This window comes from Mobula hypostoma, chromosome 3 (assembly GCF_963921235.1).
Source record: "Mobula hypostoma chromosome 3, sMobHyp1.1, whole genome shotgun sequence".
NCBI classification, from domain to species: domain Eukaryota; kingdom Metazoa; phylum Chordata; class Chondrichthyes; order Myliobatiformes; family Myliobatidae; genus Mobula; species Mobula hypostoma.
In genome coordinates this window covers 188717136-188743961 of record NC_086099.1, presented here as the reverse complement: position 1 = coordinate 188743961, position 26826 = coordinate 188717136, and the positions used below count along the sequence as shown (strand labels likewise).

At 40.6% G+C, this 26826-nt stretch overlaps 1 protein-coding gene across 1 annotated transcript in view; it reads right to left on the bottom strand.

The window, feature by feature from the left end:
- Positions 1 to 23413, bottom strand: part of apbb1ip (amyloid beta (A4) precursor protein-binding, family B, member 1 interacting protein) — a 141893-nt gene extending 118480 nt beyond the window's left edge. Inside the window, exon 1 of the mRNA XM_063044265.1 lies at positions 23288 to 23413. The gene's annotated coding sequence lies outside the window, so the exon portion shown is untranslated. The remainder of the gene's footprint in view (positions 1 to 23287) is intronic.
- Between the last annotated feature and the right edge of the window lie 3413 nt (positions 23414 to 26826).

The window sequence follows — 26826 nt, the reverse complement described above, 5'->3', positions numbered from 1 at the left end:
CAAATTCACGCAGAGTTCTCTAACCGAGAGCTTGCTTGTAAAGTGATCTCTTCAATGTAAGAATGTTCTGATGTGGTTGTGTATAATACCAGTTAACATTTGCAGAGTCGATCTGAAAATGAACTAGCAACTTTTTTGAGAAAAATGAGCATGTTACCTATTTTAATAATATTGCATGCATATTGCAAGCCTGTGGTTGTTGAGGGAGTGCCTGTGTTACATTGATATTTAATCGTTCAAATTTTCTGACTTGGACTAAATGGAACTTGACACCTTACTCTCTGACATTCTTAAGTAAGCTTTTTTTTTGTCTCATTGGTAGAAAAGAAGATGCAATGTAGAGAGTGTTTTTGTAGCTTTATATTTTTGATAAGTGAACTTAAAGTAAAGGTAGTACTCAGCTGCTGATGAGTTCAAATGTTACCACACACATGCTTTGCTTCACAACATCCCTTTTGCAAGCAGCTAAGCTAGGAAGTGGCAAACCGCAAAAAGGGTCATGTGACAGTATGGTACATTAAAGCAATGGAAGCACTAATACATGACACTGAAAACAACAAACAAGATGCTGCGGGAGCTTAGTGGGTCAGGCAGTATCTGTAGAGGGAAATTGCCAATCGAAGGTCTGGGTTGAGAACCTTCTGAACTGAGTGGATCCAGATAAAGGGTCTCAACCCAAAATGTTGACCGTCCATTTACCACCACGGGTGCTGCTTGACCTGCTGAGTTCCAACATCTTGCTCCAGATCCTAGTATCTGCAGTCCCTTGTGTCAGAATAATGCTAAGAGTTCAGGTTAACAAATGCAGCTCCATCCCTTCCTAGGTTAATGGAATTAAAACAATAATCATGCTTAACATTAAGTGCTATGTTTTTGTCAAACTCCGTCTGAATCATTTTTGTACAATTTTCTTTGCCTTACAGTACTTCCCATCTTTTCACCATTTTATTTTCCATGCCGATACCTTGGCAAGAACCTTGTTTGCAATAGTTTTCCTTGAGTACTAGAGGTGAGTTGTTCTTCCTATGATGATGAACAAGAAGCTGTAATAAGAATGTCTCTGTAGACTATAGAGCACAAGAACAGGCCCTTCTGAATAAATGAATAATCAAACACCCAACTGAACTGATCTCTTCTGCCTACTCAATGTTCATATCCTGTACACTCATGTGCTTAACCAGGAGCCTCTTCAATGCCCCTATCATATTTGTACCCACACCACCAAAAGCACAGCATTCCAGGCACTCACCACTCTCTATGTAAAAGTCTTGGCCCGCACATCTTCTTTGAACTAACCTCTTTTCACCTTAAAAGCATGTCCTCTGGTATTAGACATTTCAACCTTTGGGGATAAAAGGTGCTGGCTGTCTACTCTAATTATGCCTTTAGTAATCTTACAAACCTCTGTCAGATCTCCCCTCAGGCTCTCAAGGTTGTTTAATTGTCAATCAACCATACATGATGACCCACGAATAGACCCAATCAAAATGGCATTCCTCAAGGGCCAAGATGCAAAACACAGTGACAAAAGTCACAAATAACACATATAAGATAGCAGTAAACACACAGTCACACAAAAAAAAAGCCTAACTCACTGAGTCCATGGATGTTGTTGGATTGAACAAGCCCCCTTAAATCCATAAATGAATTCAGTCCAGCTTGTCCTCTACCAAATGGACACTGGAGGAAGAACTGGTGGGTGAGACCAGAGCCCAGTCCAGCATGGACACTGTGCCACAGCACCTCCAGCATCACCTCTCCTGGATGGCTGCAACTGGTGACACTACATCACGAGGCCCTGTCTGTGCTACAACTGAGGCCCCTGCCATCAGTCTGGCCAATAAAGCAGTGACTGTTACCAATGTCCACCAGGATCTCACAATCACTAGAAGATTGTCCACAATGCTGTTAGACTGTGCACCAAGTTTTCACACCGGCTCCAACGACTTTCTGTAGCAGGCACCAACACGGTCGCACTAAGCCCAGTTCCTCTGCTAACAAGCAACTCACTGATGGGGAAGGCCTGCAATAATTGAAGGCCTTAATGTCCAACAGTGTCTTGTGACCATAAAAAAGACGTTTAAAAAAAGACAGTAACACCATTGGTTGTCCCAGCAGAGGCCACAGCATTTGAGCACAGCTCCATCTGATCGGAAATTGCTCTGCTACTCCAAAGAAAACAAATCAAATTTGCCCAACCTGCCCTTATAGCATAGGCTCCCTAATCCAGAAAGCATCCTGGTAACACACACAAAATGCTGGAGGAACTCAGCTGGCCAGGCAGCATCTATGGAAAAGAGTAAACAATTGACTTTTTGAGCTGGAACCCTTCTGAAAATGAAATAAGAAAGATGAGAAGTTAAAGTAAGAAGTTGGGAGGAGGGGAGGAAGAAGTATAAGGTGGTAGATGCTTGGTAGAACTGGAAGAGGGGAGGTGGTGAAGTAAAGAGCTGGGAAGTTGATTATCCTGGTAAACCTCTTTTGAACCCTCTCAAAACCTTGACATACTTATAAAGGCGTGACCAGAACTGAATGCAATACTCAGATGCAGCCCAATCAGAATTTTATAAAACCATAACATAACTTCCTGACTCTTGAACTCAATTCTTTAATTAATTGTAGTTTTATTCTACCAAGACCATTTTATCATAAAAAAATGCACAGTAACTAGTGTAGCATCCAGAAAGATGGTTGTGATTTCTGGAAGTTACTTATCCCAGCTCCAGGGCATCTTTTGAAGGAATTCCTCAGAGGTAGTTTCCCAGGCCCAATCATCTTTACAATAGACAATAGACAATAGGTGCAGGAGTAGGCCATTTGGGCCTTTGAGCCAGCACTGCCATTCACTGTGATAATGGCTGATCATCCACTATCAGTTTCCAGTTCCTGCCTTATCCCCATAACCTTTGATTCCGCTATCTTTAAGAGCTATATCTATCTCTTTCTTGAAAGCATCCAGAGACTTGGCCTCCACAGCCTTCTGGGGCAGAGCATTCCATATATCCACCACTCTCTGGGTGAACAAGTTTTTCCTCAACTCCGTTCTAAATGGCCTGCGCCTAATTCTTAAACTGTGGCCTCTGGTTCTGGACTCATCCATCAGCGGGAACATGCTTCCTGCCTGCAGCATGTCCAATCCCTTAATAATCTTATATGTTCCAATAAGATCCCCTCTCAGCCTTCTAAATTCCAGAGTATACAAGCCCAGTCGCTCCAATCTTTTGACATATGACAGTCCCACCATCCCGGGAATTAACCTTGTGAACCTACGCTGCACTCCCTCAATAGCAAGAATGTCCTTCCTCAAATTTGGAGACCAAAACTGCACACAGTACTCCAGGTGTGGTCTCACCAGGGCCCTGTACAGCTGCAGAAGGACCTTTTTGCTCTCATACTCAATTCCCCTTGTTATGAAGGCCAGCATGCCATTAGCTTTCTTCACTGCCTGCTGTACTTGCATGATTGCTTTCAGTGACTGATGTACAAGAACACCTAGATCTCGTTGTACTTCCCCTTTTCCTAACTTGACTCCATTTAGATAATAATCTGCCTTCCTGTTCTTACCACCAAAGTTGATAACCTCACATTTATCTACATTAAACTGCATCTGCCCACTCACCCTGCCTGTCCAAGTCACCCTGCATTCTCATAACATCCTCCTCATATTTCACACTGCCACCCAGCTGTGTGCCATCGGCAAATTTGCTAATGTTACTTTTAATCCCTTCATCTAAATCATTAATGTATATGGTAAACAGCTGCGGTCCCAGCACTGAACCCTGCGATACCCCACTGGTCACTGCGTGCCATTCCGAAAGGGACCAGTTAATCGCTACACATTGCTTTCTGTCAGCCAGCCAATTTTCAATCCATGTCAGTACTCTGCCCCCAATACCAGGTTCCCTAATTTTGCCCACTAATCTCCTATTCCTATCTCCTGTTTCATTAATGACTGCCCTCTATCATAAAGTTAAAAGTCAGGATATTCATTGATGACTGCGCAAAGTTTCTAATTTATTTGCAAAGAAAATATTTCATACTTCCATGTGGCATGTCCACTCTCTCCTGCAGTGAATTCCAGGCTCCACCATACTCCGAGTGAAAATGTCAAACTTCCTCTCAATCTCTTACCCCTCATCCTAAATCTACATCCTCAAGTTACATTCACCATTGGTAAGTTTCTTACGGTCTTCCCTATCTACACCCTTTGTAATTTTATATACTACGATCATGTCCCCTCTTAATCTCCTCCGCTCCAGGGAAAAATGACCTACCTTCTCCAGAATCTGCTCATAACTAAAGGGAACAGCTTGACGAATTGTCTCTGCATATTCTCCAGCACTATCACACCCTTTCTATAGTGTGAACTTAAAACAGAAGAGTACAGCACTGGGACAGGCCCTTTGGCTCACAATGTCGTGCCAAACTAACTAAATTGATAATAGAAACATGGAAACATAGAAAACCTACAGCGCAAAATAGGCCCTTCGGCCCACAATGCTGTGCTGAACATGTACTTACTTTAGAAATTACCTAGGGCTACCCATAGCCCTCTATTTTACTAAGCTCCATGTACCAACTGCCATTTCTTATTTGCTTAATGAAATGTCCAACTCCCATTTCCTCTCCATTCATGTGCCTATCAGCCTCTTGAATGTCCCTACGGTATTTTCCTCCACTACCTCCCCAGGCAGTGCGTTCCAGACACCCAGTACTCTCTGTGTTCAAAACACAGAGAGCGCACATCTCCTTTGAACTTATCCCCCTCTAATTAAATGAATGCCCTCTGGTATTAGGCAAGAGGCGACCAGGATTTCGTGCAGTATTCCAGCTAAGGTCTGCCTTGTGTCATATGAAATTAGAACATATCCTTTCTGCCTTGACCGGTGAAGGCTACCATCCTATGTACCTTCTTAACCATGTTATCTGCCTGTATTTCTATCTCAAGGACTGCTGTTCTTGCACTTCAAAGTCCCTCTGCTCCTCAGTACTGCCAAGGATACCACCATTCATGACCAATGGCCTAGCCTTGGTAGTACTCCCAAAATGCGTTTACCTGAATTAAACTTCATCGCTATTTCTCACCCCATTTCACTAAGACATCAACATCTCCCTGTACCCTAGGACTATCCTCCACCCTGCTAACATATCCACAATCTTAGTGTCATCAGCGAACTAGCTAATTACATCTTTTACTGTATATTCACATCCAAATCATTCACTGGTCACGGACATCCAATCACATCCCAGACCTGTCCTAGACATGATTGGCTGTAAACTTTTGAATCAGCTTCTGCTGTAAGACCTTGTAGAAAGCTTTACTAAGCTCCAGGCAGGGGGTTGGTGGAAGATAAAGCGTGTCAACTTTCACCAGAAAATTACATTGTTCAGCTACATATATGTTGCAGATAAGCTAGAGTCTGTGTGTCATGTGATAAGTTGATTCTATAACTTACATATCAGGGCACATTGCAAATGTGATGGTTCATTCTACTCTTGTCTGGTTGAATACAACCCCAAGCATACTCAAGAAACTCTGCTTTGCTCAGGGTAAAACAATCACATGGTTGACATTTCATCCAGCACCAGGTGCACAATGACTACATGTGTGCTGTGTGCAAGAGGTACAGCTCCTTTTTTTCTTGATATCACTTCCCAAATCTGTTGTGTGTATTTCCTAGAAAGAGCTGGGCAGCAGGGTCACAGGGATGCCGTGAACTCCAATGTGTGCACCATCTGAATTTCAAACTATATTTCTTCATGATCTATGGGGCAGAAACTAGAATAAAAGTGGCACATATAACCTATTAATTATATTCTTGCCTGGACACTTAAGATGCCATTTTTTTTCTCTCTTTCATCACTGAGTGGTATAATTGAACACTACGGAGGTAGTTTCATCCCCACTTTCTCACTCATTCTCACATTCCTTCTCTTTTATCCCCTTCAACTCTTTGTTCTGTTCTCATTTGACCACTATTATTGAAATGATATCCACTACTCTCTCCGACTTTATACTTTAAATCTTAACTTTAGGCCATGCAACATAATTATTTCTTCAAGTCTCCAGTTCACTTCCCAATTACTCTGTAGTCCTTTGTTCCACAACGTCTCAGCCATTGAAAATAACCCCTCCTGCCAACTCTACCTAGAACCTTTTTGACCGTGAAAATCTTCTTCAAAATCCCCATCACTCCATTCTGCTCTAATGGAGGACACAAGTCATTCCATGCAGCCAAAACATCTGTCACAGGGCACCCCTGAAACCTTTGCAGTAAATTTCCTCACATCATCCGGGATAAATTCAACAAAGCAGCTGGCGCATTGGCTGAGTAGAAATGCTCATGCAATCTATAAGACTTACCAACAACCTCACTGACCTGTACTGCTGCCCAGCAGCCCTCAAAGTTTAGTCCACCATCACTTAAATGTCTTTGTGATGGGATTGTTTAGCCAGGCACTTGCTGTTCCAATAAAGTGATTTACCCATTGTGCATGAACATTGACTTCTCTAACTTCTGCTAATGCCCCACCTCCCCCTTGTACCCCATCCGTTATTTATATACACACATTCTTTCTCTCTCTCTCCTTTTTCTCCCTCTGTCCCTCTGACTATACCCCTTGCCCATCCTCTGGGTCCCCCCCCCCTTTTCCTTCTCCCTGGGCCTCCTGTCCCATGATCCTCTCATATCCCTTTTGCCAATCACCTGTCCAGCTCTTGGCTCCATCCCTCCCCCTCCTGTCTTCTCCTATCATTTTGGATCTCCCCCTCCCCCTCCCACTTTTAAATCTCTTACTAGCTCTTCCTTCAGTTAGTCCTGACGAAGGATCTCGGCCTGAGACGTCGACTGTACCTCTTCCTAGAGATGCTGCCTGACCTGCTGCGTTCACCAGCAACTTTGATGTGTGTTGCTTGAATTTCCAGCATCTGCAGAATTCCTCATGTTTGCGATTTCATCCTGCCTGCCTGTTCTGTCATTCAATACGATCTTGCTTAATCCCAGCCTCAGTATCACTTTACTCAGCTGACTCCGTATCTCACCATTTCCTTAATACATTAAATTGACAAATCTTGGCTTGAATATAATCGACTGATTGAAGCTTCAGAACGACCTTTGGTTGTGAAATCCAAGTGTTTTGCTAGGTGAAAAAATTCTCTTTTGTGATGTTCCGAATGACCAGCCAATTAATTTTGAGGCTGTGACTCGACAGAGGAAGCAACAGCTCCTCAACCTCTTTGTCAGTTTCCTTAATAACTTTATATATTTCAATGTAATCACCTCATTCGTCACCAAAGCCTTTAACTACACTATTTAAAAATGCTTTTCATTTCAAAGGTGTGGGCAGCTTGTGGCTGCTTTGAGAAACCGATGTAGTGGTTCCAGAGGTTTTTCGATGACTGTCTTGAGTCTGAGAGGGTAACATTACAAGTAGAAATGCCCTACTCCCCCACCATGGAGATGATTTACAATCCAACACTGAGTGTTTTTATAGTTTTTATTTTACCAGATGATTGGAGGTTGGCAGATGTTATTACTTCGTTCAAGAAAGGGAGTAGGGGAAACCCTGGGAATTATAGATCAGTGAATCTTACTTCACTGTTGGGCAAATTATTGGAGAAGTTTCTTAGAGGCAGGAGTTACTAGCATTTGGAACAGCATAGTCTGATTAGCGGTAGTCAGCATGGCTTTGTGAGGGGCAAGTTATGCCTGATTAAATTCTTTGAGGATGCGACAAAGCACATTGATGAAAGTAGAGCAGTCACTGTGGTGTATATGGATTTTAGTAAGCCATTTGAAAAAGGTCTACATGGTAGGTTCATTCAGAAAGTCAGGAAATAGGATGAAGGGAAACTCGACTTCAGAACAGGCTTATCCACAGAAATCAGCGGGTGGTAGTGATGGAACATATTCTGCCTGGAGGTCGGTAACCAGTGGTGTTCTGCAGGGATCTGTTCTGGGACCCCTGATCTGTGTGATTTTAATAAATTACTTGGGTGAGGAAGTGGAAGGGTGGGATAGTGAGTTTGCAGATGAAGATTGGTAGAGTCGTGGATAGGGTAGAAGTTTGTTGAAGGAACATGTACCGATCCTCATAGAGGGATCAGAAGTGGAGACAGTGAACAGCTAATGCTGCTGCGAAGTTAACAAATTTCACATCACATGCCGGTAAGAATAAACCTGATTCTGATTCTGATTCTGATTCTGAAATGTAGTTACATTGGACTTCAGCTAAAACTGGAGCTCTGCAGTATAAGATCCTATTAATTTTCTAACAATCATAGCTTGGCATAGCACAGAAACTGGTCCTACATCCCTATTGATCTGTACTAACCAGCTACAGTAATCCCACATTTCCTTTTCCATCCTCAATAACTCTTCCTACCACCTTATTCTTCTGTCACTCACCTACAGTTCAACTCACCAGTTAACCTATGAACAGACACTTCTTTTAGGACGTGGGAAGAAACCAGAGGACCCGGAAGAAATCCGCACGTACAAGCTTCACATAGATAGCAAGCAAGGTTAGGATCAAACCCAGACCTCTGGTACTGTAAGATAGTAGCACTAACCAACGCACCACACATCAGTAGAATTTCTTCACCCCATGTAACTCTTCAAAACTGCTACAGTTGCAAAGTTTGTTTTGATTTTGGGATCAGATCTTTCATTTCCTCATGGAGACCCCTCAGCTAACCAACATCAACTGTCCGTCCACACTAAACTTATTGTTATCCTCCATTTGAGGTTTCCCTGACACTCTTGAGCAAACACATTCTAAAGCTGGAGATTGTTGAGTGAAAAATGGCCATTAGTCATTTTGTGAATATGCTGGTAAAACTTGGCAACAGAGTTCCCATTGGATGCATATATCAACTGTGGGATGACGTGTGATTGGTGCATTCATTAAGGAAGTCACTACAAAAGCTGTTACACCAAATTTGCCCAACTGTTTAAGCTTTGAGGCTTAATTAATTAATTCCATTTTTGAATAAGAACTGGCAAAACCACATGCAACTCTTTACAAAACCCAGTGAAGTATGCTATAGATGTAAGCATGCCCCAGTGAAAGTGGTTCTACTCAAAGTTTCTTCCTCCTGTTATTTATCTTTTGAATGGAATGGGATGCAGCTTCTGACTGGTCTTTGTCATGAGTGACAGCAAATAAAAACTCTTGTGAAAGAAACAGTTCCTGTTTACAACCAGTTCATTTATTAGAATGATGCTGCGATGTGTGGAAACGATTCTATTCTGGGACTCTGTCACTGATGTTTCTTTCTCCATGAGTCACACAGGCTCCCTGTGGCTCCCTACCTCATCCATGAGCTTATGGAGTCACTGAAGTGGAAGCCACACCCTGCTGGGTGATAGAGTTCCTGTAGCATCTAAAGCAACTGTAATTTTTCTTAATAATTTCCAGCAACTGTGTGCAATAGTGGTCAGCACTCTATTAAGAGCTGTTGCCCAGAATTATTAATGTTTCAGCTTATCTGGTGCAAGGGCTCGGTAACAGGATTATTGGTTCAAATGCTTTGACAGAGAAGTCAGCTGCTACATGAATTGAAGATACAAAAGCTCTTATATGAGGAGTGCAGTAGAAAACCATACTCTGATGGGTCTGGTGGAAGAAACTTGAGTTCCTTACACCGTTGTTCTTAAAGAGTGTTGAACTACTAACCTAGACTACTTATTATAGAAAATATTTTCCATAGTTGGTACTGTGCTTTTGAAACTGAAATTCAGTGCGATGGGGATTGGTCAAACTTTAAAAATGGGGAACAAAGAGTCAATTACTGCTTAATAATGATCTTACACAAATTGTATAGGACATGGAGTATTTTGTCGAATTCTAAGGCGGGGAAAATTTAGTTAAATCCACTATGCACTCTAAAAATAATGGTTGAGAACAGTGTGTTTACTTGTTATACATGTGTTCATTTGAAAATGAATCAACTGGGTGTGGTATGGTTTAGCCACATAATGGCAAGAAAAACATTTTTCGCAATCTTTTCTTATACACTGTGAGCTTCTGATACAGGATCCCCATTACTCTACCTGGGTGGGTCAACTTGACAGATGGACAAACTAGAACAACAACCAGCCTCTGAAGCAGAGCAGTGAAAAGACACTGCCTCTTACCAACTCTAAGATCAGATTGATCGAAGTTATGAAAGGAATACTGATCCTCCAAAATTGCAGCTAATAAAAGGATTATTTAAAAAGCTATCAAGATGCATGGACTCCAGGAGACAGAATTGTTAGTGATATGAAGGAAGTACATACATATATAATTTACCCTGCTGTTCATCACATATTTCATATATTACCATATACACTTCCTCTTTGCCTGTCTCACTGAGCTACACAATCAAAAGTTCCCCATGTTATTTCTTAGCATTTCATTATAAGACAGCAGAGGATCACAGTTTTTTATTAATACATTGTTTAAGTGAGACAGGAATGTGCATAAAATCAAAATGAGTATACACAGGCTGAAGGTGCAAAGTCTGCGAGCATGACATAACCGGTAATTTCTAAAGGGAAACCAGTTATGTATTAAGTAGGAGGCCTATTCTGTCATGCACTAATATGAAGGGATCCACAATAGTTTGGAGCTCAGCCTCAGAGCATGCACATTATCTGTAAATAGAAAAGCAAAGTCTAGAAGCATCTTCTGGAGAGTGGGTTACTTATATACTTCAAAACACTGCAGTAAACCCCACATTGTTTTCATAAAATCTATCAAATCCACTAGCGAATTGGCAAATCAGTATCAGTGTCCTGTTCTGCATACGTAATACCTGAATCCAGACTTCCGTTCTAAGTTCCGCCATGACAAGAGATTGCAAGGAAACCTTCCGAAACTTTAAAGAAAGGAATCACTGAGGCGGGTGATTCCTTGCCAGAGCCTGGTCAAATTGGTAGAAAAACAACAGGGCAAGGAGAGGCCAAGCACAATCAGTGGAAGGAGTGTGGAAGGATCGCAAGCGATCCACCATCCACCCTATCCAGCCCCACCTTCCCCTCCTTTTGCAGAGCCTGAGGATCTCACATAGGGCTCATCAGTTACTTTGAAACCTTCAGAACTGCAGTGAAAACAAGTCAACTCAACCCTAAGGACCATCTAAGAAGCAGGTCAGATATATGAAAAGTAAGGGAACAGAAAAGATACGAAAAAGGAGAAAGTTATGACTTTAAGCTCTTTTAATTAGATGGCAGAGGCAGGATGGACATAATAAACTCATTCTGTGCTGTAAACTCTTATAATGACATTACCTCATCTCTAATTCATGATACTTTTTAGCAAGCCTTCATGCTGCGAACATTGTTCAAAACTGCCTGATAAAAAAACCTAAATGAGGTAGGTTCTTATTTGTCATGTTGCTTAATCCTAGGTGGCCACACTTCTTGAGGAACAGCACCTGTGCACTGCTCTCTTACCCCTCCAGCACTGAACAATGGATACTTACAAGGCAGAAACTGTAAATGAAAACTCAATGAACTGCAAATGTTGGAAGTCTGAAATTAAAATCAGCAAATGCTGGAAACACTCAGCAGGTCAGATTTCCAGCATCTGGAGTTTCTTTAATTACCATTTCTAAATTTCACTTTTGCTTAATTATATCAAGCATTTTTCAATATTAGCCTGCAAAAGGGGTATCAATGATCATATGAGAGGGATCTGGTATCATCTCCTATGAATCTCCTCCCCATAGGTACGTCAGGGTTCTCATGATTTTCCTTTCTCCTCACAATTATTCAATTATTTTTGTGACCGAATGTTCAGTGTCTATTCAGCAATTAGATTATTTGCAATCAATGCAAAATTCATTTCAGACATCAGCTGCTGATGTGATTTTCTGTTCCTTCTTATACTTCCTCAGGACTCATCTTTTATTTCTTTACTTGCCTTAATGCTACAAACTCTTTGTCATAATCCCACTTGATAATTATTTCCCCAGATTTCCACCCTCTTTCGATCTTTCCTCTTGTCCCCTCATTCTGCGGCTCTGGTGGACTCAAACTCATAGAGTTGTACAGCACAGAAACAGGCTCTTTTGTCACTGCATCTATGCCATCAAACACTAATTTTTGGCTCACACCCCTATCAATTCCTAGCTCCCTCCTCCCCCTGATTATCGTGCCAGCAATCAACTTTAGGAACAATTTACAGCTGCTAATTAACCTAACAACTTTTTTGTCTTGTTTTGGTTCTGATGAAAAAAAATCTGTTAGCCTGAAATGTTAAATTTATTTTTCTCCTTCAGATGTTACATAATCCAGTAGGTATTTCCAGTATTTTCTAACTTTACAGATTATTTGTTGTTTCAATTCCCTGAAGTACTGTAAGGCACACACACTTTAAAACTTGATGGCCTTTATATGTTTGAACTGCCTGAATCCAATGAATATTTTTCATTCTAGACCCTTGAAAAGAGGTTAAATTTTAATATATAGTAATTTCAGAATTGAATTAGCAGCTGCTAGTAACACTTTTCATTACATACTCAGAGAGAGAAACAGAGGACAAGAATTAAATTCAAAACAATATTTTTTCTTTTCTGCAGGTCCTTTCAAAATACAATCTTCAATTTCAGCTAATTTTCATCATGGCTTGGATCACACAAGAAAGGTTTAAACAAACTGCTTATTTCCGAAACATGATGAGAAATCCCTCGGATAATTAATCTTCAGCTCCAGCCTTTATAAAAGTTACTGAAATATACAGGCGCTCTTGAATTTGTAGCTGCCCAGTGGATAGCTCGTAAACTCCACAGGAATGGGGGCAAGTGTGAGATTAGAGAAGGGATGAGGATGGGGGTGATGTGTGACAAGCCACAGGGGCATAAGCCCCGTGAAGAATGCCTGTGGACGCTCATGAGCATATAAGTATATTGATATTTAACGTCCCTCTGAATTGGTTAAATAGTCCTACAATCAAATGAGAAATGCTGGGAGGAGCATTTCTTCGTCCTCCTCTTGCACATGCACATAGGTTTGTTAAGAAAGGGTATGGTGTGTTGGCCTTCAGTAGTTAAAAGATTGAGTTCAAGAGCCACAAGGTAGACCTGCAGCTCTATAAAACTCTGGTTAGACCACACACTGGGAATTAGCAGGAAGACAAAGCATTAGGAAGCTTTTAAAAGCCTACAGAGAGCAGCTAAAAGAATCGTTAAAAGGGAAAAGATGAAATATGAAAGCAAGCTAGCAAAGTTAAAGTGGATAGTAAAAGCTTTTTCAAGTACGTAAAAATATAAAAGAGAGATGAGAACTCATGGTATTACAAGAAAGTTACTGGCATGGTAAGAGGATTGGCTGATTGGTAGGAGGTAGGGAGTGGGAATAAAAGGGTCCTTTCTGGTTGGCTGCCAGGGACTAATGATGTTCCGCAGGGGTCAGTATTGGTGCTGCTTCTTTTTATGCCGTACATCAATGAATTAGATGATGGAGTAGAAGGCTTTTTGCCAAGTTTGCAGATGATATAAAGATTGGTGGAGGATCAAGTAGTGTTGTGGAAACAGGCAGGCTGCAGAAGGACTTAGACAGATTAGGAGGATGGGCAAGAAAGCGGCAAATGAAATACAATGTTGGAAAATGCATGGTCATGCACTTTGGTGGAAGAAAATAAAATGTACAGTCTATGTTTTAAATAGAGAGAAAATCCCAAAATCTGAAGTGAAAAGGGGCTTGGGTGTCCTTGTGCAGAACAACCTAAAGGTTAACTTGCAAGTGTAATTGGTGCAATGTTAGCATTCATTTCAAGAAGGATTGAATTCAAGAGCAGGGATGTGATGCTGAGGCTTTATGAGGCACTGGTGAGGCCTCACCTTGAGTATTGTGAACAGGTTTTGGCTCTTCATCTAAGAAAAGATGTGCTGGCATTGGAGAGGGTTCAGAGGAGGTTCACAAGGATGATTCCAGGAATGAAAAGGTTATCATACGAGGAACGTTTGATAGCTCTGGGTCTGTACTCACTGGAATTTAGAAGGATAAGGGGGGACCTCATTGAAACCTTTTGGATGTTGAAAGACCTGGACAGAATAGATGTGGAAAGGATGTTTCCTATAGTAGGGGAGTCCAGGACAAGAGGGCACAGCCTTAGGATAGAGGGACATCCATTTAGTCAGAGGGTGGTGAATTTGTGAAATTTATTACCACAGGCAGCTGTGGAGGGCAGTTCGTTGGGTATATTTAAGGCAGAGCTTGTTAGATTGTTGATTGGACACGGCATCAAAGGTTATGGGGAGAAGGCCAGGGAGTGGGGCTGAGGAGGGGAATAAAGAATCAACCATGATTGAATGGCAGAGTGGACTCAATGGGCCAAATGGCCTAATTCTGCTCCTATTTCTTATGGTCTTGGGATATTATATTCAGTTCGGGTTGCCTCATTATAGGAAAAATGTGGAAGCTTAAGAAAGGGTGCAGAGGAGATTTACCAGGATGCAGCATGAACTAAAGGACAACTCTTATGAAGATAGGTTGAGCGAGCTAGGATTTCTCCTTTGGAGCAAAGGAGGACGATAGGTGACCTGAGAGAGGTGTACAAAATGTTCTATGCTCTTCTTTAGTCTACACTCAAACCCTTCAATCCCCTAGCTTTGAGAAATAAACTTGAAAGGTGATCTATAATATGGAACTGATCTGATCTGAAGGGTGTCAGCCTGAAAGGTCAGCTGTTTTCTCTTTCCCATAGATGCTGCTCGGCCTGCTGAGTTCCTCTGGCATTATGTGTGTGTTGCTTGGATTTTCAGCATCTGCAGATTTTCTTATTAATAATATGGAACTCCTCACTTCCTTTTTATTTAGAGGAATTTCAGTTCCTTAAAGTAAGAGATAAAAATGTAAGCGAATACTTCTGCTCTTTGGTCAAGGGCAGTTATTTGGGCACAAGTGAAGTATCTCAAGTGCTTCCTCAAGATTGCTTAACTCTGACTGAACTGAACTTCAAAATGCCTTATAAAAAGTATAAATCACTATGTAATCAATGCCCATCCTAGGCTGTCTATCAGTGCTCAATAGATGAAAGAGCATAAAGCAGAATGTTCAGGAGCACCTAGTATTTGTAGATCTCAGAACCTCAATATGATAGCTGGGCCTTCATTGTAATTATTATTCTGACACAAGCAATTTCTGAATTCTCCTTTGGCAAGGGTTGATGAATATGTAATACAAGTACAAGGCATTCCCTCTCTTATTCCACATATTCAAAAACACAGAATTAGATACTTTACCATAATCATAAAAAGAAAAAAATATTGACAAAATATAACAGGATTAAAAATCTTTGCAGATGCAGTGTAGGGCTAGGTCATCCCTTGCACTATTTATTAATTTTTGTAACTTACAGATATTTTTATGTCTTGGACTACACTGCTGTTGCAACCAACACATTTCACAGCATGTGTCAGTAATAATATACCTGGTTCTGAATACACATCACATTCCTGAGGCTAAATAAAATAGGTGATTAGCTCCATGTAACTGTGTTGGCAAAAACAAAGTAAGTTTTGAGGTTCAGGAATAGAAGGATGAGGATATGGCAGGCAATATTAATAGGATACCAAATAACTTGTGGTTGCAGAGAATGTTAATTGGAAGAGAGACAAATGAACAAGGGGATAAATTTCTATGTATGTTTTGATGTTTCAATGTACATGTGACAAATAAAGCATATCTCTTTGAAGCTTCTTTAAATCTTCCTCTTGTAGCCAAATATATAATGAAGCTGATAAAGCTAGACATTCCCAGCAATATATCCAACAGCGTTTCCAACATTTTTTCTTGACTTTCATTCACTATTCTTATTGAAATGTCAAAACTTAAACAAGCTTTGCATCACGAATAGATGTGTAGCTGCACATCTGAAACAGCTCTTGAGTATCTATTGTTGCCAATTTTGCCAGCTGAGCATCTGCATGATGTTCATCTGTTATGTGGCCGTAAGTTTGTTTATGTTAAAGGACCTGATTCCTCTCCTAAGATAATATATGGTCATGTGGCAGTATTGCAAATGTTAAGTGAAGGCTTCGGGGGGCTGTAAATCATAAACACTAGGAAGTCTGCAGATGCTGGAAAACCAAAGCAACACACACAAAATGCTAAGCAGGTCAGACAGCATCTACAGAAATGTCCCAAAGAAAGGTCTCAGCCCGAAAAGTCGACTGTGTTCATATTGATAGATACTGTCTGACCTGCTGAGTTCCTCCAGCATTTTGTGTGTGCTGCTTGAGGCCTGTAAAATTGCCTGTGCTTTTTTACAGGCCTTAAATATAATGTTACTAATGTCCCTCAAGCTATTTCAAATAACCTCAAAGAATTTATAGAATTCAGTATCCCAGTTTTAAGATAGTACAATGAAGACAGAAGAGATGGCAGAAGCTGGAATCAGGAGCAACATACAAAAGGCTGGAAGAATGGACAGTCGATTTGAAAAAAATTGCTATGGGCTTGACACATCAGATCTGTCGGGTTAGTAGCACCATTCCTCACAGTCGAGATCCATCAGAAAGGTCCTCATCTACACTCATCTGAATAGAAGGGATATTAGGGCATGTTTACAAGAAGTGATGGGAGAGAGAAGGCAAAGCTCTCTGGTAATAAGATGGGGGAGGATTTAGGGTCAGTGGCAGAAGAACCTGTGGAAGTTTCTGAAATACAGTGTGTATGGAAGTCAGCATCATCATCCCAAATACAATTTCAGCAGGAAGTTCCCAGAGAGGTATTTGTAAGGGCAGAAGCACAGTGACAGAGCCCACACAACATTTTGACTTTGAGAGCAGCACACATACTTGTGAACGATTTAAGACTTGTCCTCAACCTCCGAAAGCTGCAAGTTCATGCTAGTGCCTTTGTGTGTTAGTGTGAATACTTTATCCTGAAGTCAGAGCTTCAAGAGAGTTTGGAGAATGGTTTTAGTGCTGCCTTTTTTGCTGAATATATTTCTCATCTTTTTACTCATTAAGAATATACGAACATAAGAAACAGAGGAATTGTGAGGTATTGAGTCCGTGGTTAAGAAAAAAAAAGGAGGTGCATAGCAGGTATAGGCAGGCAGGAACAAATGAGGTACTTGAGGAGTATAAGAAACGCAAGAAAACACTTAAAGAAATCAGGAGGGCTAAAAGAAGGCATGAGATTGGTCTAGCAGACAAGGTGAAGAAGAATCCTTAGAGCCTTTGCAGAAATATTAAGAGCAAAAGGATTGCAATGGACAAAATTGGTCCTCTGGAAGATTAGAATGGTAATTTATGCATGGAGCCAAACTAGATTGGGGAGATCTTAAATGGTTGATGGGACTAGGCAGTTTAAATGGTTTGGCGTGGACTAGATGGGCTGAAGGGCCCATTTCTGTGCTGAAGTTTTCTATGAGTCTATGACTAAGCAACTAGCCTGTGCCAACCAACTGATTGTAGTGTTCAAGGACATCTACTACCTCTCACTGCTACAGGCAGAATTTCCCACGTTCTTCAAAAGGGCATCAATTATACCAGTGCCCAAGAAGACCAGGGCGAGCTGGCTCAGTGACTATCATTGGGAAACACTTACACCTAGTGTGATTACTTTGAGAAGTTGGCCATGGCTAACTCCTGCCTGAGTAAGGACCTGGACCTTGTCCCACTGCAATTTGCCTACCACCTCAACAGGTCTACTGTGGATGCAATCTCACTGGCTCTCCACTCAGCTTTGGAGCACCTGGTTAACAGCAATATATATATATATATATATCAAGCTGCTGCTTACCAATTACAACACAGCATTCAACATCATCAACCCCTCAGTACTAATCAACAAGCTTCAAAACCTATGAGTCTGTAACTGGATCCTTAACATCTCCTCCACACTGACAATGAACACAAGCACACCTCAATGATGCATACTTAGTTCATGCTTTATCCTCTCTATACTCATGACTGAGTGGCTAGGCAGGGCACAAATGGCATCTATAAATTCAGCGATGACCCCACTGCTGTCTGCAGAATCACATATGGCAATGAGGAGGCATACTGGAGTGAGCTAGATTGGCTGGTTGAGTGCTGTCACACCAACCACCTTGCACTCAATGTCAGCCAGACCAAGGAATTGATTGTGGACCTCAAGAAGGGGAAGTTGGGAGAACACCCACCAGTCCTCATGGGGGGTTAGCAGTGGAAAGGATGAGCAGCTTCAAGTTTCTGGGTGTCAACTTCTCAGAGGATCTAGCAACACACATCAAAGTTGCTGGTGAACGCAGCAGGCCAGGCAGCATCTCTAGGAAGAGGTACAGTCGACGTTTCGGGCCGAGACCCTTCGTCTAGTCCTACAAGGGGCACCTCTCTCTGGACCCATAAAGGTGCAAATAGGCCCTTCCGCTCACAACATCTATGCTGACCTTTCTGCCTGTCCCATTTTCCTGCATTAGGACCACATTTCTTCTATAATTTGCCTATTTAATCATCTGTCTAAATGCCTCTTAAGTGTAGTAACCATATCTAATTCCACCACCTCCTCTGGCAGTGTGCTCTCTATATCAGGCACTCAGTGTAAAATACCCCCGAGTCCCTGTAACACTTCCACCTTTCATCTGAAATCCATGATGTTCTTCTGTACTTAAATGAATATAGCCTGCTCAATCTCTCTTTATACTTTAACCCATTCATCTCAGGAATTACACACAGTGAACCTTCTCTGCAGTACACCCTTCCTTAATTAGGTAGATGAAAACTCTATGCAAAACACCGGCTATGGGCTCAACAGCACCTGTGAAGTTACATCAAAACTTCCTTTATTCTTGTACTCTGAACTTCTAGCAATAAAAACCAAACTTCCATCACCTTTTTAATTGCCATGCCATTCTTTTGTAGTTAGTGACAAATACTGCAGATCTCTTTGTCCCATAACACTTTGTCGTCTCACCCGACGTATTAAAATTAGTAACCAAAGTCAATAATCTGGATATTTTCCCCTATTACAATTCTTTCTTTTCAAATCTTTTTATTGCATTATAATGAGTTAAATGAACATATCAATAAAAACAATACCAAGAGAACAGGATTACAATACTAGCAATCATAAGTTTCAAATATCATATCCAGATAGGTCCTCCCGATCTCTTGATAACTGAAACCGAAAAAAGAAGTTCAAAAGATTTGTTCAAAAAAAACCCCAAAAAATACAACCCCCCCCAAACTAAACAGAAAACAAAACAGAAAAAAAAACTGGGCTGCCATAATTTGTCAATTATAATTATTCTGTCCTTGACTCCGTTCCTCCTTCCATAAACAATTAAATATTAGGAAAATGGATTCAAAAAGAAAATCAACTTAAGTCATATGTATGGAAATATTGAATAAAGGACTCTCAAGTTTCCTTGCATTTAATCGAGGAATTAACTGTGGTACTCCTGATTTTTTCTAGGTTTAAACAAGCTATAGTTTGAGAAAACCATTGAAGTGTAGTAGGGGGATCAGAATCTTTCCATTTAAATAAAATGGAGCTTCTGGCTATCAGTATAACAAATGAATATTCCCTTCAGGGGTATCTGATAAAATAAAGAATGAATGGGAATGAGAACTTCAAATAAATGTATCCATAGAAGAATGGAAAAGATTCTTAAATTAGTTAGTCCTGACGAAGGGTCTTGGCCTGAAACGTCGACTGTACCTCTTCCTAGAGATGCTGCCTGGCCTGCTGCGTTCATCAGCAACTTTTATGTGTGTTGTTTAAATTAGTTAATACTTCTTCAATGTGTGCTAGACATACTGTAATACAATTTAAAGTGGTTCATAGAACATATATGTCAAAGGATAAACTAGCCCGTTTTTATTCCCATATAAACCCTATGTGTGACAGATGTAACTCTGACGTTGCTTCTTTAACCCATATGATTTGGTCCTGCCCTTTCTTGAAAATATACCGTAAAGACATTTTTGATACTGTTTCAGCAGTTTTACATATTGATTCACAACTTCATCCTATTACTGCAATTTTTGGATTAACAATGATTGATTCCCCTATTACAATTCACCTGTTAATTTCTGGGCCACTGACTCAACCTATTTACTGTCTATCACTTTGGAGGCGTGTTGTGTCCTCCTCACCATTGCTATGGAGTGTGAACATAAGAAGGTTCTGATGAAATTTTATAGAGTGCTGGAGAGACTGTAACTGGTGTATTATGCATGGTTTTCATTTCCCTATTTAAAGAAGGATGCACTGAAGAGATGGTTTACTCAGTTAATTTCTCACAATTGTAACCAATCTATTTTTTTATGTCATCATCAAGCTTGGCTGCTTCTGATTTGATGAACATGAAAACTTTTTGCATGATTTCTGGGGTTTCTTGTCACTTAATTTTGAGAAGGACTCATCAATGGGGCCTTGATGACAGGAATCCTAGTTTGGGTCAGCGCACGCTCACTTGGCAGAAGACATGGGCTTCACACAGGAAGTCAACATATTAAAACCTGACTGCTCTGTAGCTGAGTGGCCCTGATCGTGACTCTGTGCAACAGAAAAGCTTGATAAAAAGCTACTTTGCACTGCAGTTGACCCATTTAGATGTCAGAAGAATAATACACGTTTCTGGTACCTATTTTAAAATAGACATGATTTTTCTTGAGAAAAGGGAAAAGAAAAATACTACATTTTGTAAGTCTGACCACTTCCCCTGACAGTGTAAGTGAACAATCGTGTGAATAGCTATCTTTATGGAACTCAGCTTTCTCTCAACTTAATCTGTGAGTTGCCATGGGATATTTTGCTATGTTAAAGGTATAATGTACGTCAAGTTTGTTGTCATCAAGCAGATGAAAGACTCAGCCCTTGCTTTTGCTACTTGGCATCAACATGACTCATTGTGCTTGGTAACCACAATCCAAGTGAGTCTGGGAATCACCCTGGATTTTATGTCTAGCTCATGCTTGGAAGAGACAATGAACAAACTCACATCACCAACCATCTCCATTCCACACCTACTAAGTATGTGTTAATAGTTTTACTGAGACTGCAACATGAAATGGGGACACTCCTCTGTGAGCCAGAAGGGGAATTATGAGTCCTCACTTCCAAGCACTCATTTGCAAGCTGTCGAGTGGGTAATGCAAGCCAGTCTTTCCCTATCAGCAATTACTCTGTTTCCCATTTCAGAACATTTAGGACAGGAAGTAGAGAAGTGGCAACAAATTCACCTGGACATGAGTAGACCCTGATACAAGGAGAGACAGTGTGCCTTTGGTCTCCCCTTAAAGACTGCTCTGGGTTAATGTTTTCACGATTAAGCCCTAATGAAAGAATTGCTCATTATTAATACCGTCTCATCAGTCCTCTTTGCCACTACAGCATTGCTGGGTTTTCTTCTGTGGGTTGATAAACGATGTGCCCACATATTAGAGTCATAGAGGCATGAGGTCATAGAAAAGTACAGCACAGAAATAGGCCATTTGACCCATCTAGTCCATGCTGAAACCATTTAACCTGGTCAGCCCCATCGACCTGCACTGGAACTGTAGCCCTCCATACCCCTACCATCCATGTACCTATCCAAACTTCTCTTCAACATTGAAATCAAGCTCGCATGCATTGCTTGTGCTGTCAACTTGTTCCACATTCTCACAACCCTCTGAGTGAAGAGGTTTCCCCTCATGCTCCCCTTAAACATTTAACCTTTCACCCTTAACCAATGACCTCCAGATCTAGTTCCACCCAACCTCAGTGGGAATAGGCTACTTGCATTTACCCTAGCTATACCTCTCATAATTTTGTATATCTCTATCAAATCTCCTCTCAATCTTCTACATTCCAAGTAAAAAAGTCCTAACCTATTCAATCTTTCCATACAACTCAGGTCCTCCAGACCCGGCAACATTTTTGTAAATTTTCTCTGTACTCATTCAATCTTACATCTTTCCTGCAGGTAGGTGACAAAACTATGCACAGTACTCCAAATTAGGTCTCACCAACATCTTATACAAATTTAACATATTCCATTTCCTGTACCCAATACATTGATTAATAAAGGCCAATGTGTCAAAAGCTTTCTTTACAACCCTATCTACCTGTGATGCCACTTTCAACGAATTATGGACCTGTATTCCCTGATCCCTTTGTTCTACCGCTCTCCTCAGTGCCCTACCGTTCACTATGTAAGACCTACCTTGATTTGTCCTTCCGAAGTGCAACACCTCTCACTTGTCTGCATTAAATTCTATCTGCTATTCTTCAGCCCATTTTTTTGAAATGATCCTACTGGGTTTTCATTTCAAATTCTTATAAAATGCTATCCTAAAAATTGGATATATGTTCTTCGCGGCATTGAATAGTCTTTTCTACTACCTTCAAAAGACAATTCCAAACTGAAACTTCAAAGGATAGGCTAGAGATTTGAAGGAAATGAATTAACAATCATAGCTTTATTTCAAAGCCTGGCTCAGCACAGTTATAACTCTATGTCAAAGCACTCCTGGTGCATTCCAGGCTGAAGCTTGGGAACTGCTGCTAAGTTACTCCAATGCTCAAAGACCAGACCATGTATAGTGAGCCACTTATCTTCCATTGGTGTTGTAGTAGCCTTACAAATGCAATTTATATATTGGTTCTATTCTAAAGGAGGAATTACTAGAGGATTTAGTGAATGCACATTCACATTCACCAATTATGATCAGAAATTTTCCTCCTGTGCTAAAATATTTCAGTCTGTCCATTCACAGGAAGTTCTATTCTTGAAAGAAACATTATGGTTCTGTAGTATACCAATGTCTAATTCTCCTTTGTCCTAATCAATAATTACTCTTGCCTTTCCTTCACATATAATGTCATGCCAACATCCAAAACATTGTTTGTTGGTTTCTGATGTGGCCAGGATGATATTTTTATTGTTTGCTCTGGATACTTGATATTATGAATTTCTATTTTGTCAACTCATTTTGGTTGGGAACTTCACCCAGTATTACAGCTGTGAGAAAAGTCAACTCAACTGAAAGAAAGCCAACACTGGGTACTGGAGTTGGTATATACTATTATTGTAAGCTTCTTACAATATAGACCATAACAGGATTTACATTTTTCACGGTATGACTAGAGCATGGTCTACAACACCGAAGCAAATTTTTCTGAGGCGCTATCGTCACTTTTTTTCCCAGCCGCAAATTTTCATTACTTCATTTATGGCTTTAAAAGTTTGACTAATCGCTCTGTACACAGTATCACCAAAGGAATCTGAGTTACTGTAGTTCATTCTCGCTCCATGTGCTACTACGTATGCTAATTTTATCTTTTAAAACATATTTCTAAGTATATGGAACAAAACTCACCTTTATATATATTCTGAGCTTTAAACCAGTTTCAGATTTGTTCAGTGAACATGAATTTTGTAATATTCAACGTCCTCCAGCTTGATTCTGAGGGTTAACTGTTTTTGCTGGGACCGACTGTTTCCTGTGTTAACGGAAATTGGTTGCATGTTCGTTGAAAATAATTTAAAGAGGCAATTGATTCTTAAAGGCTTCTAAATGCCACCTACCGGATAGGGTGTATTGCTCATTCCATCTGGTCAAGTCAGCCTTGTTTCTCAGTTACATTTACTTTCTTCCATTTCTTTTTCATCAGCTTCTCTTCAAAAGACAACTTTGAATCAATCTGGTAAAACTTTGTTTCACTCCTCTATCGCAAGTATAGTCTTTCCTAGATAAGAAGATGAGACCCGTACACAATATTCTAGGCACTGTCTCATCTGGGCACTATGTAATTCCAGTCTATACTCTGTATTCAATTACTCTTGCTATAAAGATCAAAACAGCATTTACCTTTCAAATTGCTTGCTATACACTACTGCATGTTAAGTTTCAGTTATACATGTTCCTTCAAACAATAATATTATATTCTCTTATTATTTACAAAATTTAAAAATATATTCTACCAAGGAAGATTACTTCACGTTTTCCTACTTGGTATTCCATTTTCCCTGACCATGCCTCAATCACTGAACTTAATCCCTTGAAGACTCATTAAAAATGGACAACTTGCACTAACATCAACAGACTTCAATATAGCAGTTATCATCATCCCAACCATTGACATAGAGCATGATGAAATCAAGTCGCATCCCTGATCTTTAAGGTTTCCTACTGGTTTACAACCTTTCAATCCAAAATAGATATGAAATAAAAACTGGTGGTGTTGGAAATATTCAGCATATCAGATAGATGTGGAAAGAAAAGCAAATGTAATGCTTCATGTCGGTGACTGACAATCAGAACCTTCATCTGGTGAAGGGACATTGACCAGAAATGTTAACTCTTTGTAGCTCTATGGGTGCTGCTTAACCTGCTGACTGAAACATAGAAACATAGAAGACCTACAGCACAATACAGGCCCTTCAGCCCACAAAGTTGTGCCGAACATGTCCTTACCTTAGAAATTACCTAGGTTAACCCATAGCCCTCTATTTTTCTGAGCTCCATGTACCTGCCCAGGAGTCTCTTAAAAGACCCTATCATATCTGCTTCCATTACTGTTGCCGGTGGCCCATTCCATACACTCACCACTCTCTGTGTAAAAAACTTACCCATAAGACCATAAGACAAAGGAGCAGAAGTCAGCCATTCGGCCCATCGAGTCTGCTCTGCCATTTTAACATGAGCTTTACCCCTGACAATCTCTTCTGTACCTACTTCCAGGTACCTTAAAACTCTGTCCTCTCATGCTAGCCATTTCAGCCCTGGGGAAAAGCCTCTGGCTATCCACAGATTAATGCCTCTCATCATCTTATACACCTCTATCAGGTCACCTCTCATCCTCTGTCGCTCCAAGGAAAAAAGGCCGCGTTCACTCAACCTATTCTCATAAGGCATGCTCCCCAATCCAGGCAACATCCTTGTAATCTCCTCTGCACCCTTTCTATGGTTTCCACATCCTTCCTATAGTGGGGTGACCAGAACTGAGCACAGTACTCCAAGTGGGGTCTGACCAGGGTCCTATGTAGCTGCAACATTACCTCTTGGCTCCTAAACTCAATCCCATGATTGATGAAGGCTAATGCACCATATGCCTTCTTAACCACAAAGTCAACCTGTGCAGCAGTTTTGAGCGTCCTATGGACTCGGACCCCAAGATCCCTCTGAACCTCCACACTGCCAAGAGTCTTACCATTAATACTATATTCTGCCATCATATTTGACCTACCAAAATGAAGCACCTCACACTTAACTGGGTTGTACGCCATCTGCCTTCTGGCACTTTCTATTTTATTTCCAATTTCCAAAATCTGCTGATTATATATTTCCAAAAATATACTTATTTCTACATCTTGTACTTGTATTATACTCTCCCATGTGTTCTAATTTTGTTCTATAAAATCATGTTTGGTGCTCTATTGAAGGCCTCTGGAAGTCCAAATATACATCAAAGTCCAAGTGCACCTCATCCAGAATTTCAAACTAAACAATTTGCTGATTATAACCTCAATAAGTACTGACAAATTTTTCCAACATTTTTCCCTTTCTTGTTGATTCAGTCCAATTCCATCATAATTTGCTAAGTGCTCTATTACCATTCCCTTAATAATTTACCTACAACTGGCATTGGACATTGGGCTAACTAGTTCCCTGTTATCGCACCCTCTCCATTCTTAGATAGTACATTTGCTACCTTCCAGCCTGTGGGAATTTCTAAAGAATCTATAGAATTTTGAATGGACAATCAGTCCATCCACAGTTTCTATTATCACCTTTGACAGAACCTTAGCCTCCAGGTAATATGTTCTATGGCATGATTAGTTTTAATTGCTAAAGTACTAGAAGGATTGAAAGACTACTGAGAAAATTTACACATATATTATGGGGATTTGAGGACCTGAGTTGGAGGAAAAGATTGATTAAGTTAGAAGCACCCAGGACATCTTCAGGGAGCGGTGTCTCAGAAAGGCAGTGTCCATTATTAAGGACCTTCAGCACCCAGGGCATGCCCTTTTCTCACTGTTACCATCAGGTAGGAGATACAGAAGCCTGAAGGCACACACTCAGCGATTCAGGAACAGCTTCTTCTCCTCTGCCATCTGATTCCTAAATGGACATTGAACCCATGAACACCACCTCACTTTTTTAACTTATATTAGTTTTGTTTTTTGAATGATTTCTAATCTATTCAGTATACATATACTGTATTTGATTTATTTTTTTATTTTTTTCTTCTGTATTATGTATTGCATTGAACTGCTGCTGCTAAGTTAACAAATTTCATGATTCTGATTCTGATTCTGATTCTGAAGTTAATTCCCCAGAGTGTAGAAGAATGAGGGAAGATTTGATAGAAGTATACAAAATTATGAGAGCTGTAGATATGGTAAATCCAAGCAAGCATTTTCCACGGTGGATGGGTGGAGCTAGAGCTGGAGGTCATGGGTTAAATGTAAAAAGGTGAAATATTAATGGGAACCTGAGGGGGAACTTCTTCACTCAGAGGGGGATGCATGTGTGGGATGAGCTGCCAGAAGAAGCAGTGGACGAGAGTTTGATTGCAACATTTAAGGGAAGTTTGGATAAGTATATAGAAGGGAGGGGGATAGAGGGCTAAGATCCAGGTGCAGGCCGAATGGACTAGACAGAATAACAGTTCGGTATGGACTCGATGGCTGAAGGGTCTGTTTCTGTGTTATACTGCTCCATGTCCCTGTAAGGCTGTAGACTAGTAGATAGGCCTAAAGACCAAATGCAATTGGACTAGTTTGGTGGAGAACAATTATCATTAACAAGTTAGGCCAAGGGGCATGTTTCCATGATTCTGTGACTCTACGACTTCTTTTTATATACTAATGCTGATTTATACAGTTCCTCATTTACTGTTGCTCTCTAAA